The 16,642-nt window shown below is 44.1% G+C and overlaps 1 protein-coding gene across 6 annotated transcripts in view; it reads left to right on the forward strand.

Moving 5' to 3' along the window:
- Positions 1-16,642, forward strand: part of diaph2 (diaphanous-related formin 2) — a 642,359-nt gene that overhangs the window by 468,175 nt on the left and 157,542 nt on the right. The window lies entirely within an intron of this gene.

The raw sequence follows: 16,642 nt of genomic DNA on the forward strand, positions 1-16,642 counted from the left end.
GTAGCTCAAATTCTGTCCTGTCCCACAATGGCTACCACTCTCGATTGTTCCTTGACGCTTTACTTGGAAATAAAAATATGAACTCAAGAACTCTTCTAGTAAAGAGGAAAACTAGAAAGAAAAGAACAGCAATTCCAGGAAGAGTGTGATATGCTGCTATTCCCATGATGTCCGTCCCGTGCTAACCCCAGCTGTCCGTTAATGTAATGAACACTGAGGGGAAAATAGCCCTGATTCAGCCACGATGATTGGACCTCCGTAGTGAGGCGCCGGTTGCCACAGTAGAGAATTGCATCTCCTGCTGCAGACGGATATAGGGTCCAATTAGCGCAGCAGCGCAGGCATGTGCTTATGTACTGTGCGTGTAGAAAAGTGGACAAAATAAATATCCAAGGCGCATTCTGCCGTGTGTGTGTCTGTGTGTGTCTGTGCGTGTGAGTGTACCTGTGTGTGTGTGTGTGTGTGTGCGTGTGTGTGTGTGTGTGTGTGCGTGTGTGTGTGTGCGTGCGTGTGTGCGTGCGTGCGTGCGTGCGTGCGTGCGTGCGTGTGTGCGTGCGTGTGCACAGCTCTTCATTCATGTGGACACACGTGTGTGCACATGAAGTTTGCCAACAAGAAAGTTTTTTTTTTTTTCGCACTTGACCTGGCCATTGTGTGTGTAACGACAAAAAAGTGTTGGTGGTGTGGGTGGTGTGCGTGTGGCGGGGCACGAGCTGGAGCCACTATCTAACAGGGCACTCCTAGTGCAGAACAAAAGTCTTCATTACAGGGCCCTGATTGATTATCCCTGCTGCCCATTTATGCAGACAAAGCACGGGGAGCCTTGGCACCGGAGTCTGCATGTTTTCAACAGCTCTCATTTATTTGAATTATCTATGTCGATTATCTGTTCCCAGGCAAGGAGAGCCCACAGTGCCTTTAACTGGGGAAAGGGGGCGGGGGGATCAGGTGCAGTCAATTATGCCGGTCTGCTTTCTGCGGAGAGCGTGCCACCCTTCCTTCCCTTATTTTTTTTGCACCTGGGAAAGCAATTCGGACCGTGTCCAAAAGGTTGTTTGTGTGTTTGTCCGTACGATCCGCTACGCCCAACTGTTTACCCCCCACCATCTTAAATTTTCTTTTCATTTTAAAATGAGCCTTAAAATGTAATGTGCATTTAATGGCTAGTAAAAATAGAGACCACAACACAGCAGGATTTTATTTTGTTTTTATATTATCCTTTTTATTTTTTTTTTATTGCGGCAGTTACCTAATTGTCTTTGAATCTTCCTGTTGTAACAATAGCGATTATACATTTTACATTACAAATGTTTTTCGTGACACCCAAGGTCACTTCAGACATATTTAGCAGACACAGATACCTTACATTATCTCATTATACTTAGGCTAATGAGGCTAATGGGCTAACCATGTCACATTTAATATGCCTGCCTGCAGGTGTTTAGATTACATGCGCTGCTATTGACTCAGAATATTTAAATTTGATGAGAAAAAATAAAAACACATACAAAGCTGAGACACAACGTGACCACATGCTCCACTGTCCAGGATGTTATGGTTCACGGTCTGGTATTGATGGATGGGGTCCACAGAATAAGGTCACCATGACATAGCAGTAACTGACACTTTCTGCTGTTATATGACTCAATATATGAACTGAGGCGATTTTCTGTTGTCCATGAGTACAAACAATTTAGCTGTTTTCAGTGTTATACAGTATTCGTATATCAGTTTCATAAGATCAATGAATGATGTTTATTACATGGTGTAGCATTTGTCTGTCTGTCTGTGTGCCTGTGTCTGTATTAGTATTTTTGTCTGTGTTTAGGTGTACTGTATATGTGTGTGTTCATCTCTATATGTGTATGTGTTTAAATCGGTTCTGCTTTAATCTCCGTATCAAAATAAATATCTCAAACAAGAACAGATAAATAGCCCCATCTCACCTCTGATGCATCAGACAGATTCTTCTTGGCCATTATCCTGCTCTCAAGCAGTCAAGCAATCGAGCCCCCTTTGAACCCCCCGCGCTTGTCTCACAGATGGAGACTCAGTACCTGAAGTGGTTTGTCTCATCCCCAAAAGGTTACAGTCAATTAACTCCCGAGGTCCTCCCATAAACATGGCAAGTGCACCGACTTGAATCTTGTTCCTTGGCAGCCAGCGCCGGCTCACAGAGGGTGCTCTTGAGCCAGAAATGAGAAGAAGTCTTGCCTGTATGTTTTCTTTTTTCCCTCTCTCTCCCTCCCTCTTGCGTGCTCTCTCTCTCTCTCTCTCTCTCTCTCTCTCTCTCTCTCTCTCTCTCTCTCTCTCTCTCTCTCTCTCTCTCTCTCTCTCTCGCTCTTTCTCTTGCTCTCTATCCCTCTCTATTTTTCATTCTCTCTCTCTCTCTTTCTCTCTCTCTCTCTCTCTCTCTCTCTCTCTCTCTCTCTCCCTCTCTCTCTCTCTCTCTTGCTCGCTCACTCGCACTCTCTCCCTCTGCAGAACTGAGGCACACGTAATGAGCTTGAAAATGGAAGAAGAAAGCACACACTTTACAGAGCCATCAACCATTTTTTTACACCTTTTTCTTTTTCTCCTTTTTCGTGCTGTTGACTAATTGTAACCTTGGCCTCTTTGTCTGTCTGATGTGTGAGACAACAGCATTGTACTGTACTGTACTGTGCAGAACTCCACCATGCATTGTTAGGTCCATCTCTATATATACAGAAGCAGCTTGGCAGATTAGAATTAGAATTGAGCACACGTATACAATCCAGTCATATGGGGGAAGAAAAAAAAAGCACCTCAGTCTGTGCTGAGAAAAGGAAAGGAAAGAACTCCAAACAACTTAATTACCACTCAACCCGTGTGGTGGGTGTATATGATGAAGAGGTGACAGGACTGGGTGACGAGAGGGTCTCCAAGCTGTCGATGGGCACAGGGGGGTGTCAGTGGTGGTGAAAGGTGTCTTCCCAAGGTGGGGTGAGGTGAGACACCCTACGGGGTGATGGCTGTGTACACCTTAGAAGTTGTGAATGAGTGTGAAGCCTCTAGTCAATCTTTCGCTCTCGTCCATCTGTGTCACTGGTCCCCAATAGTCCTACTAGGGGTGTAAATCACAGCCTTCATGACGATACGATACGGTATCGATTTCTTAAATCAGGGATTCGATTTTTTTCGATACTTAAGAATTCGCCACGATACGATGCGATTTGGTTCGATTCGATTTTTTCCAATTTCTTTTCCACTACTATTGTGTTATGGAGCTAGGGCATTGCACAGGGGCCAGCGATTCGATTCTTAAGAATGCCCCACAATACGATGCAATTCGATTAAATCGCCGGCCGATACTTCCGCTACATCGATACTTTTCGATTTTATTTACATCCTTAAGTCCTACATACATAGCTATGTGCAGTAGCCAGGCTGCGGCCTCCTTGTGATGCAACACCTTCAGAGTCAGGCCAAGAGCAATACAAATATCGTTTCTGAGCTCCGTAAAAATTGGGAACTCCTCCCACTTTGTCGGGAAGCAAACAACCATAAGCAAACCAAGGGAGGTGGGTCAATCAACCATGCCCTTTGGGAAATGTTAATTGTTGTGCTCTTGGTCAGACCAAGTCTCAAAGATATTTGAAAGTCGATGATAATCAGGCTAATGTGCAGAGGGTTCATGTGTTTGAGTGCCATCACAACAGCAAACACACCAGCCCACAGCAAAAATCTTTGCATATGCACGCGAGCACACACACACACACACACACACACACACACACACACACACACACACACACACACACACACACACACACACACACACACACACACACACACACACACACACACACACACACACACACACACACACACACACACACACTTGCACTGCATGTAAATAGGGGAAGAATATCACATTATGAAATTATATCTTGTCAATGTGTCTGTCTTCATGCAGGAAATTGAATTAGCCGGGACAAAAATGTGATAGCGATATTTTAAACAATTTCTATTCCCAATCTATTATGTCAATAAATATCAACTTACTAATTATGCCAATTATGATTAATTAAAAACGATCCCCTATTTTTTTTTTTCACAAAGTGGTTTTGCGTTTCCACATTCCCCGCTGCACCATTTAATTTCATCTCCGCTCTGAATTGTATTGTGCACGAACCACCAACTGTCACTCCCATTGTTCCAAGCAATCTCTCAACTCCTCGAGAGTAGCAGAGACACACTTCGCACTAAACAAAGACTGATTTGCACTCACTAAATCTCTGAGGTATTTCAGGAGGGTTTTTTTCCCCCCTTCCCATTTCACTCATTCATTTCTTGCTCTGAAAATCAAAAGACTTTTTTATTTCCCTCAGCAAGTTGGATATCCAAACTCTAAATCAAACATGATGCCACATTGGTGAATGCTATGAATCTCCGCCGTGAGATTACCTTTAGGAAAAGTGGCTAGGGAGGGGAAGGGTATGAGGATAAAAAAAAAATATGCTGTTTTGCCCAGCTCTCAAAAATACAAGGGTACTTTGATTTCAATATCGACATAAAAGCCTTTCTTTCCCCCCCCTTACTTCACGACTTTTAAACAGATAGTTGCCCCCCACCTTTTTTAAAAACAATATGGCCGACATGACATCATGCAGCGCATCCTGGAGCAGTGCTTGCCGTGAGTGTGTCCGCTCTGTTGCTCTGGAATGTAAACACACAGAGTGGATGTGGGGAAGAGGCGAGAGTTGGCGGTGGTGTTGTGGTGAATGGGGAGGGGGGGGGCTCAAGTGAGTTTGGGTACTCAGCCGGCGGGGGAATGGGCAGCGAAGCTAGCGGAGGACAAAGGTGTCTTTTTTACCGGTAAATATCCTCCAGCAACGCCATCTGTTTTAGTAGCATTCCTCAGCCCAGCACCATCCTCGTCCACCCTGCCCATTGGACCCAGTCCGCATACACCTGCACAGGGGTGGGGAGGTGGAGATATAGTCAGGGGTGTGTGTCTGTGTGCGTGTGTGTGTGTGTGTGTGTGTGCGTGTGTGTGTGCGTGTGTGTGTGTGTGTGTGTGTGTGTGTGTGCGTGCGTGCGTGCGTGCGTGCGTGCGTGCGTGCGTGCGTGCGTGCGTGCGTGCGTGCGTGCGTGCGTGCGTGTGTGTGTTTTGGGTGGTTGTAGCTCCCACCTGTCCCCTCAGGCCATTGTCCCGCCGTCCTCCTAGTTGTGAATTGGCAACGAGTGCCTGTGTGTGTGGTACTTCTCTCAGTCGCATTGATTCTCTCAGTCATTCGTTCAGTCACCTTTTTCTGCTCTTTCCTGGCTAAACTTCATTTGTCTTGTTTCATTTTGCTCTCCGAGTTCAAAGCAGACCCTTCAAGAGAGTTGTTGCTCAGTGCGCGCTTGCCTTTGGTCAATAAGTTAGTGCCGTTGTGACCATTTGTTTCGTCTTGACGGCTCAGACTCATAAGCCTACTCGAAAAGCATTGCCTCTTTTTCCCTTCTGTATGTCTCCTTGGTCAGTTTTGTCAGCGTACTAGAATCCATGGTAGAGATTGAGACTGAAAGTTTCAGGCAGCCAGTGTGAATATTTTGATTGAGGGGGATGTTTCAGTCTGTTTATTCCTCTGGCTTTCAAAAAACCAGCACCTGAGGACAACTCTGTTTTGAGGATTCCTGAAATCGATCAGAATAAAGTCTCCAGTTTCCCTACAGTATCTCTCTCTCTCTCTTAGAATTTGATGCTCTCTCTCTCTCTCTCTCTCTCTCTCTCTCTCTCTCTCTCTCTCTCTCTCTCTCTCTCTCTCTCACTCTCACTCTCACTCTCTCTCTCACACACAGACACACACAGACACACACACACACACACACACACACACACACACACACACACACACACACACACACACACGCTCTTCCTCTGTTTCTCTTTCTTCACGGCCCGTATGCGTTTGATTTCCTTGTGACACCCGGGGAATTGTCATCACCTCGGGTCAATGTCTAAACTTTCCCATGTATCAAAATAAAAGCGTAATTGACTCCATTTGCGATTCCTCGTGAGGCAGTGCCCCTGTTGCCAAAAGCAATAGAATTTTCAAAATCCTATGACTCTACTGCCAAATATTTTTTGTATTTTTTTTCTGTTGCCGCCCCACTTTCTGCCACTCGCTCTCACTCTTCTGTCTGCACCACATGCTTTCTCGGTTTTCTCTCCATTGGTCATGCATTGGTCTTGGGCCCCTCTTGCTTTTTTGAGCCTCTTCTACCGCAGGATTTGTTAACTGTCCCCACATGTGACAGGCGCACACGGACACACACACGTGCGCACACACGCACGCGCGCACGCACGCACGCACGCACGCACGCACGCACACACACACACACACACACACACACACACACACACACACACACACACACACACACACACACACACACACACACACACACACACACACACACACACACACACACACACACACACCTTGTGTTTATCAGTTGAGTTTCACCTCCAGCCCCAGATAGATAATTGTGTCCATTCCAGGGTCCTGTCTCTCTGTTTTTTCCAGGAAGAGGGCCGACAGGGACATTGATGCGTTATTGAGGGAGTCACTCAGGATGGCTACCGGTGTTATCAGTGGTCCAGCCCATGCTGCTGAATCTCGATAGATTTTTTTTTCTTTCTTTTTCTTTTTTCAATCAAAAGGGGGGACGTACACATTTCATTCTCTGACTGGCAGCCCCGGCAAAGGTCCAAACCCATCAGTCAAGATGGACGCCTGTGTGTGTGTGTGCGTGCGTGCGTGCGTGCACACGTATCTTTCCGTCTCTTTGTTTTTTTTGTGTGATGGTGTGGAGTGAGAGCTTGACCATTACCCATCACAGTCCTTATAGACCTCCAGCAAGGATGAGATATGAAGGTGGTTTCCTTAAGGCTTTAAAAAAAAAAAAAAGAAAAAAGATTTTTGTTCTGTTGTTGCTGTTCTTGTTTTTGTTGTTTTTGTTGTCATTTTAACCCTCTTTGCTCAATCGAGGCAACACTCCCACAGTCCTATTCTGCTGTGGTGTATTACTGATTAGCCCTTTGCTGGAAATGTGCTTTTCCCATTCTGCCTGACCTACATCTTCAGTTTGTTCAGCAAACACAACTGGATGGTATTTTTCTAGTGTGTATATATACCTTGTATACGCTGCATATCTTCCCCCCCCTTTTTTTCTCTGTGGGAAGGTTTTCAGAGACAGTTAAAGGCTGTTATTTGCTCTTCCTTTCACGTCATTTTGACAGTGTGGCATGCCTATATAATCATGCATATGTCGCTGCGTGTTTTTGCGTGCCCCTTTCATGTGAATAGGCACATGGTAGATACTGTAGGTGTTTTTGTCTGATGTGTATGTTTTCTGTATTGGGGTCTTTTTGTAAAGGAATAATGCATGTGAATATGAATGTGTCTGAGAGTATGTGCATGGCAACGTTGATTTTCCTTTTATGTTTGTGGCAGTTTGCTTATTTGTTTGTGTGATATGACAGGCCTCTGCCTAAAGCTTGGGGTAACTCCACCATAAATTTACCTAAATGGTTAACTGGGTCTGGATAGATTTGCATATTTACCCTAAGCTGTGCGTGCTCACTCTGAAGCATATTTTAACCTTAAGGTTTGTCAAATGAAACCCTTCAGATCAAATCAACGAATACAGCAAATCCTTCATTACGATAAAGCTTTGTTAAGTGGGGGATTTGAGAGGAATATACAATTTGCAACAGTAAATGGAGTGGATTGGAAAAGGATTTCCACCACCACCAACTCCCCCCCCCCCCCCCAACCCCCCTTCCCTCATCCTATCCCATTAACATTGCACTGATGGTGAATAGCAATTATGGACAGCTTCATATAGCGTGTGGATTTGCGTTCATTCCGCAGGGATTAATTGAATTCTGTGACAACTGTGCTCTTGTTTGTTTTCTGTTTTTGAACGATAATGTTATTTCCACTGCAACTCTTGGTGATTTGCAAGCAAACTCCTCGTTATTAACTCATTTGATAATTATTCATTTTGAGATGGTATTTATGTCATTGCACTGCTTTGGGGAGATTTGAACCCTCTTTCCCTCCCCTCCCCCTTTCAGGATTTTGTAGAAATATCAGTAAGAAGACGTATAATTGAGTCACAGCCACTCAGTCAGTCAAAACGGAAGCGCGCTCCTGAGTTAATTGTGTTGTATGAACTTCTTTCCCGTTTCGTCAGTTTAACTATACATGTAAATTGCCTCATTTGTTCCTTGACTGTGCACCCTTGAAGGGGGACTTTTGTCAATGGGACTCTCAGGTTTCATCGTCACAGTGTCCTGGGTAATCACAAGGGGTGATTTGGTTCCTTTCTCACCACCACCAGAGTATCACTTTCACCATGGAAATATGAGCTCTTTTGCCAGGGTCTGCTGCAAAAGCCATACCAGAGATTCTTTAAGTATAGAGATATGCCAACATAATAGGTTTCTATGGGCACCTAACGCGACCAGGTTCCGGTCTGCCTAAAGGGCCGTGTCATAATGTTCCTACAATGAATAGAACAGTCCTTATAGTAGGGGCTCTAAGCCGAGAAATCGTTACGCGCTGGATAGAAGCATATAATTCGGTACACATGTTCCTTGCCTGATTTGAAGACATCCTAGAAGGGGTGCCCCTTGAAAAAAAAATGTCTACCATGTCATATACAATATGTCATGTTGGTAACGCATTACATTGTTATTACATGACATTATACTTAGCTGACAATGTTAATATAGTCCTCAGAAGAGATGAAGCAAGGGGAGCCTGCTAGACTAGATGGATAAAACTACAAAATGTACATAGTGTGAAAGTATGGGTGAGTCTGTGCTTACGTGCTTGACAGCATGTAACATTGTGAACTATTTGAGAAGATTCTTGGTCTGAATTAAAATGAGCATTGCCAACACTAAATCTATGGTGAGAATAGACTGCTGCTAATGCTCGATTTGAATGGGATAGTGTCAGTGCAAGATGCCCTAGGTAGCAGGTTCTCCATCCTCTAATTTCCATAACAGATATACGTATTTTATTTGTATGAGAGAGGGTAAAGGACAGGACCTTTCCATATGCATGAAGAACCCCATAAGATCACCTAATTCTATATTTTTACAAGTGCATATTGTGAGAGCATTTCAGTCATCTTTAGAATGGCATTACAGATTACTCAATATAGGCCTACATTTAGGCCACAATATGGCTTCAGTTCAAATTAAATGGGAATGATTTCTTAGTGTATGTTGAGTAAGAAGACAGAGATAAAAAAAATGTTTATTTGCAGACAAGTCCTCACCTAGTACTTGTGTCAAAAGTTGTATTAGTTGGCTCAGTAATCATTGAGTACTTAAACTGCTATCAAAACTGACAGCTGATGGACAACATGTACTGTAGGTCTTTTGCCACCCTTACCCATAGGAGAAATATCTATAGGCTATAGAACAACACTTCTCATATGGTATATACTATGAAAGTAAATCATTACCTGGACTCATTTTCTTGATATGCAAGGCACATAAATAGTCTGGGCGGAAGAATAGTCGATCATACCCCGCCCCCCCCAAACAAAATGCCACAAGACTTTTTTAACCTTCAAGATTTTGAGTGGTAACAGTAACATAACTCATTCCCACTACACCTTTTTGCATAATATTGTACATGTCCTCAGAATGCTCTACATCAGTGGTTCTCAAACCTTTTGTGTGAAGTACCCCTTGAGAAAATATTGAGCTCTCCGAGTACCACCTTGACAACCAACATTAGAATATCGCAGTAAAGGCCTTCCATATTCACTTTTGCCAGTCAGTACAGGAGAGGTTCATAATGGCATTCCAAGTACCACCAGAGATGTCTCAAGTACCATCAGTGGTACGCGTACCACAGTTTGAGCACCACCGCTCTACATGTTTCAGTTCTATAGTTGTACTGTACAGTACAGTGCAGTGCAGTGGAGTGCAGTACAGTACAGTAGCATACAGAATGGTGCAGTATAATAAAGTACAGTAGAGTATAGTACAGTACAGTACAGTAGCATACAGTATGGTGCAGTACAGTACAGTAGCATACAGTACGGTGCAGTATAGTACAGTACAGTACAGTACAGTACAGTAGCATACAGTACGGTGCAGTACAGTACAGTAGCATACAGTACGGTGCAGTACAGTAAAGTACAGTACAGTAGCATAAAGTACGGTGGAGTCTAGTTAAGTACAGTACAGTAGCATACAGTACGGTGCAGTCTAGTACAGTACAGTACAGTATAGTACAGTACAGTACAGTACAGTAGCATACTGCACGGTGCAGTAGAGTACAGTACGGTATATCACATTACAGTACAGTACAGTACAGTATAGTAGAGTACAGTGCAATACAGTAGAGTACAGTATAGTCTTATAGACGTTAGCCCTCCAAAGCCAATAGGATTTCCACATGCTGTTGTTTTAAGTTTTTGAAAGACTATTTTAGTAGCCTATGTGAGAGAGGGAAGGCAGGCAGACATGTTTTAAACAAAGGACCACACCCACAAATAAAAAATAACGAGCAAACAATAAATTAAGTGGTTAGGTAGCCAACATGTCATCTAGATTAAAGCCAAAAGTAGATGGAAAAACAGACATGTTACCATTTTGCTCTTTTAAAACAAAGTATCTGTCAATATACTGTATGGATGGTGTATTGCATATTGATTATTCATAATTTCCTAAGCATAAATGCCCTTAGGACACTTAGGACTGCGATATACATATCTGAACATTAATCAGCATACATTTGTCATTTGACAGCTGTCACTGACACTTGATATGTACATGTATTATTGACTTGATTGATATGAATATATTTCAGTTGGACTCCTAGGGTTAAATCATTGAGGGGGTCCTAAGGAAGTAGTAGTAGTTTGTGTGTGCGCGCATGTGTAAGTGGGATTAAAATTATTGTTTGCCATCTTTATCTGAAGAGCAGACTGAGTGTCTGAACCTGCTAATGCTAGCATGCTAACATTGGGACAGTTATGTGTGGCCCAGTTCAAGGGTTTATCTCTTCTCCCCTAAATTTTTCTAACCACAATGTTTCTTTTTGAATGTTATAGATATGACCCACTGCAAATTTTTAAAACTCTTAAGGAATGTTGGTTCAATAGCTAAATGCCCAGAAATGAGCTCTCAATTGTAGAGTGATCTCATTCTGACCATGGTTTTTATGATTTTCCTGTTTTTTGAATCTAAATAAGACATATATAACATTGTTTTTATGGTAATTTTTGCACATATTTTCAAAATTTAGCTTGTATACATCACACACAAATAGGTGGATTGGCCCATAACACCATTATGTCCAAGCAGTACAGCATTTTACTACTATTGGCTGGTTTTGGGCAGCCATCTTGGATTTACCCCATAAAAATGACCCTAATGACATTGAAATTTGGGGCACCCCTTCTGAAATGATGGAGAACACCCTACGGAAGGTCTACACCGATTTTGGTGCTTCTACCCAGCGCGTAACGATTAGGCCCTTTTTGGACGCTAAGAGACCCAGTTCTTAGGTCTGCCGACGTCTGCCTAAGGAGGGCCATAATAGAACCAGGAAACAATGGGCCAATGGAACCTCTCTCTCTCTCTACTCTCTCTGGCCATACTGGTGCCTTTTTTCTGCCCAATGTCTCTTCATTACCAGCAAAAGTTTGCCTTGTTCTGCCATTGCTGTGCCTTTTCTTAGCACCCCGTTGGGGTGGAGGACATCTTCCAAACAAATAAATGAGATGGGCATTGCACCAAGCTTAGTTGGTAATAGTGTTGTTTCCCGGTGTCCACCAACACCAGCATTGTTCACTTCACAGAAGTGAGCACTGATTGAGTCTCTTGTCAAGTGTGTGTTCATGTATGCCTGTGTTGTACGTAGGCCTACAGTATATCTGAATTTTGGTACACGTTATACTACGTATGTTCATGTAGAGGTCTGTAGTTGCATGTTCATTTCTTGGTCAGTCATTCTGAACCCTCAAGATAGTCGTTCTAAGAATTATACACACTAATGCTTGGTGTAGTAAATGTCCTTCGCAGAAATGGTATTCAAAGATCATTCCCAGCCGCTGAAATTAATTTTAAAACAGGAAAATTGTGGATTATGCGCAGGTCCTATTCACATCCACCAATTTCCCCCCCTCATCTCACCCATAGTCATTTGGTGAGGGTGAATGTGGTTTGATTCACTGGAGTCTGCGGAAACTAATGGACCTTTTCTAATGACAGCCAGTGTGCCTTAGTTGTATAATGGAAGTTATTATTTTATTTCCTTCTACCACCTGTTTCCTCTAACTGTGGCTCCAATTGAAGCCTCTTTTCTGTTTCCCCTTCAGCCGGCTATCTAGAGCTTTAAATTATATGCTTACTCTGACTACTGTATGTCTGGCTTGAAGTAGTAATGTTTGGACGAGTGTATTTTGAGGGCTCATTTTGAAAGTCTGGCTCATGCACACTAAAAAAGCCCTGTCCATATGCCACATTCATTTGCTCAGGGGTGTTTTCTGAGCAGGGTTTGAGCCGAGTGAAAATCCTCTATTTTTGATGCTAAGTAGATATTTCAGATGTGACCTTCAGTCTGGGCTCTGGATTTCATGCGCCTTTGTTTTTGCGGCAAAGCTCAGAGATTATTTAAACATGCATCCATCCTTTAGGGCCCTGAGAGGCGGGCCACACACACACACACACACACAAAATAAATCTCCATCTCCACTGTAACCTTTGAAAGCAGCACACGAATAAAGGAATGAAATATTGATACATCTTGTCCATAAATCCAAATCGAAAATGGCCCCATTCAACAAATGGCGTGGTATTATGCTTCCATCTTCGCATTAGAGCCGATGATTTGGTGTTTGGGTGTTGTACATCCCCCTGGCTTTTTTATGACGACTGGCATTATATTATTTTGCTGGCAGTTTATTGGGAGCGCAAATGGGAGCCAGTTTAATGAAGTAGCTCTTCCTCAGTCACATGCCCGTGAAATATAAATATCAGAGGAAGGGAGGCCGAGTGGAACACCACAAACAGTAATGACGTTGTAAATCTGTGAAGTGGAGAATAGGGATTCGAGTTTGTCTTCAAGTACAACTCCGATGCACTGATGCAATAAGCTTTCACTTTTGGCTCATCTCATCTACACAACACAGCTGTAAGAAAATGGTCGCAATGTTGACAAATCAAACCAACATGGAAGGTGGGGTGAGGTGCCAGAGAAAAAAAACAGGTGTAAATTGTTTCTTGGACTTGGATAAAAATCACATTACCTCTGAGAGACTTACACGTATTTGAAAAACAGGTTTTTTTTCATAGAATGAGTTGAGCTGCAGAGGCTTGTTGTGAATATTTGTCAAACATCGCAGATAATTAACAGTTTACACTCTGCCCATTGAGTGTATATGCTGCTATTATGCTGACTGCAGTCGTTAGCACAACAGAATATTTGGGGGAAAAAAAGTTTGAAGAAGAAATTGGGCACAATTGAGAGACACAGCTTTAAAGTTTTGTATTTTTCCCATCTGCTGATTTGTGCGAATGGACATATTTTGCGGGAGCTGTTCATGTTTCTCTTATTACGTTAACACTTTGCACCCTCTCTGAGTTTCGCTAATGATATCCCAGAAGAACGCTCTTTCTGTTTTCAAGACTGGATGCCACGCAAAAGCTCAGTGGTGTTGATGGCAATTTTGTCCTGATATGAACTGCTGTTGCAATATGTAGAAAAAAGAAACCCATATCTGTGGACGCTACATGCACGAGTCCTCTCCCTTCCATTTAAAAGCGGTGTAGTAAAAAAATGCTTTGATCACTGCACATAGACCATGACATCATGACAAATGTGCTTTTTTGAATCATCTTGACAGGGATATGAAAGGGGGATGGTTACTGCAGTGATGAGATTTAAAGCGTTTGGTCACTGCTCTTTGCATTTCATCCCATGGAGGCCCATAAAACAAGTTTGGCTTTAATGCCAGTCGAGTGGCTGCTATGCGGCCTGCCGTTCCCTACCCCCTCCCTGTCTGTCTTTGCCTGTCATGACATCAGCACTTTCAGCTGCAGATGAGTCTCTAAGCAGTGCGCTTAGCTCGCTCATATAACCAGCGGGAGTCCGCGGGATCGGTGACTCAACTCAATTACACGTTGACCCTCCTCCTCCCCAGCAAACTCTCAACCCATCTCCCCACCGCACCCTCCACTTTGCTCTCCTCTCCACCCCTCCCTCCTCCCCCCTGCCCCACAGGTTCTCTCTCCCCACCACCACCACCACCACCACCACCACCACCACCACCACCGCCACCATCATCCTCCTACTGCCTCGTCATCAGGAAAAGAACAGCACTGTGTGTATCACTACATCTAAGCCTATCCATCTCCAGGCTCTCTGCTCAACCTGCCCACCACCTCCACAGAGTCATCCTCCGCATCCCATAATTTATATCATTCTCCACCGCCGGCCTTGGCAGACAAGAGCCAGATAAAAGGCATAGAGCCACCTTATACCGGTACATGCTGCCAGTCTCTCCCTGGCACACAGAGAGAGAAAGAGGAGAAGAGATACGGTTAACTGTGGTGATTACCAGGCCCATCGCTAGAGGCGTACAAATGGGTATATTGTCCAAGGCACGGGGAGAGCTGGGTGGGGTGGGGGGTGCAGAATTGGCTCTCCATTGCATTGCATGGCATGAATTGACAGTGCAGGGGGGGGCTTTTTAGATGATTTTGTCCTGGACTGGGTAAAAAAAAAAAGCTGTCAGCGAGCGGCCCCTGTAGTTACACTTGCAACACATCTAGTCTATACCCCTACCGCCTTAAGCCCCGGCCGGGTCACCGTGGGCTTTGTGAGCCTTGATTAGGGGGACAGTAAATCTGCTGTTTGGCGACGTCCCTCCAGTCTAGTGCAGCGCAGGGCAGGGCCGCCCGGCCGCTTAATGGCTCCCTGACTCACTCCTCACCTTCAGCATTGTTGCAGCTGGCCCCCGCGCTTGATTATTCCCCATGGGCAAGGCCCGTGGGTCGCACACGCTACACGCTACACACACATTACGCACGCACGCACGTACGTACGTACGCACACGCACACGCACGCACATCACACACACACACACACACACACACACACACACACACACACACACACACACACACACACACACACACACACACACACACACACACACACACACACAAACACACGACACATACATACAATACACACAGGCACACGCACACGCACACACACACACACACACACACACACACACACACACACACACACACACACACACACACACACACACACACACACACACACACACACACACACACACGGCACACACAGCCCCTCTCTGCAGTTTCCCATTTGGCTAATCTCATTGTCGGCTTTCCCGTGGTCCTGAATGGCAGGGTGAAAGACACGACTGGGGTGGGTGCCTTGAAAGTCAGAGCACTCTGCTCTGCCCCCCTCGTCTTGTGTATAGATAACAGGCTCAACTTGCCATTTTTTGTGATGAGCATGATGATTGTTGGTTGGCTTCCCCTCAAGTCGGCTCCCATTGCTCCTAATTTTCCCTCACAATTACAATTCATCACAATTGCAGCATGTCATGTCTCCGTGCCCTCAAGGACGGTGATATTGATATTTCAGTTGACTTTAAGAATACAGTAACTTCGTGTGTGCTTGTTTCTGTGTGCTTTTACACTTTTTTCAGGAGCGATATACATCGTTATGCTTACCTGTAGTTACGTAGTTATATGTAGTTAAACCAAAGCACATTCCTAATGCAATCTATCTGATGCGCTGAGGTAAATATGCTAGGCATGCTAATGTTTTCAAGGCAGCCTCATCCTTGTGTTCGCAAAATCCCATTTCCACTTCAATGCTGCTTCTTTTGTTAGCTGTTATGTGTTAAGAATGTAATTGTTCCATCCCAAAATTCTTCCTCACTTGCGGTATCCATGCAGATTAGCATTAAAATGCTAAATTCCCTTCCTCTGAATACTTACAAAAGCAAAAAAACACACACATTAACTTCCCAAACACGTTTTGTACCACAGATAAGTAAGTCTGTATTGACTGATTTAAGAGGAATTAAGTGTGAGCAGTTGCATTAAATATAACGCTTCCAAGCAGGCATGTCTAAACCTTCCTTGGACAGTTTACATAATTGCTTTGGTGTAATGCTCAGTTGAATTGACCACGCTTAAAATGGAAGCCTCCTTGCCAATCAGAATAAACAAACCTATTCTGTTTTTTCTTTTTCTTTTTTCTGGTATAGATCTTTAAAATAAGTTGGACTTTCCTATACTGCTGTCCCCCAAAAACTTTCCATTTGAGACTATCCTCTTATGTAGACTTCTAGCCTACCTGTGTGCGTGTGCGTGTGTGTGTCCGTGTGTCCGTGTCTGTACGTGTGCGTACGTGTGTGTACGTGTGTGTGTGCCCGTGTGTCCGGGTGCGTACGTGTGTGTGTGTCCGTGTGCGTACGTGCGTGTGTGTGCGTGTGTCCAAGCTTGTGCATGTACGTCTGTGTGTGTGTGTGTGTGTGTGTGTGTGTGTGTGTGTGTGTGTGTGTGTGTGTGTGTGTGTGTGTGTGTGTGTGTGTGTGTGTGTGT

Source organism: Engraulis encrasicolus, chromosome 23 (genome assembly GCF_034702125.1).
Source record: "Engraulis encrasicolus isolate BLACKSEA-1 chromosome 23, IST_EnEncr_1.0, whole genome shotgun sequence".
NCBI classification, from domain to species: domain Eukaryota; kingdom Metazoa; phylum Chordata; class Actinopteri; order Clupeiformes; family Engraulidae; genus Engraulis; species Engraulis encrasicolus.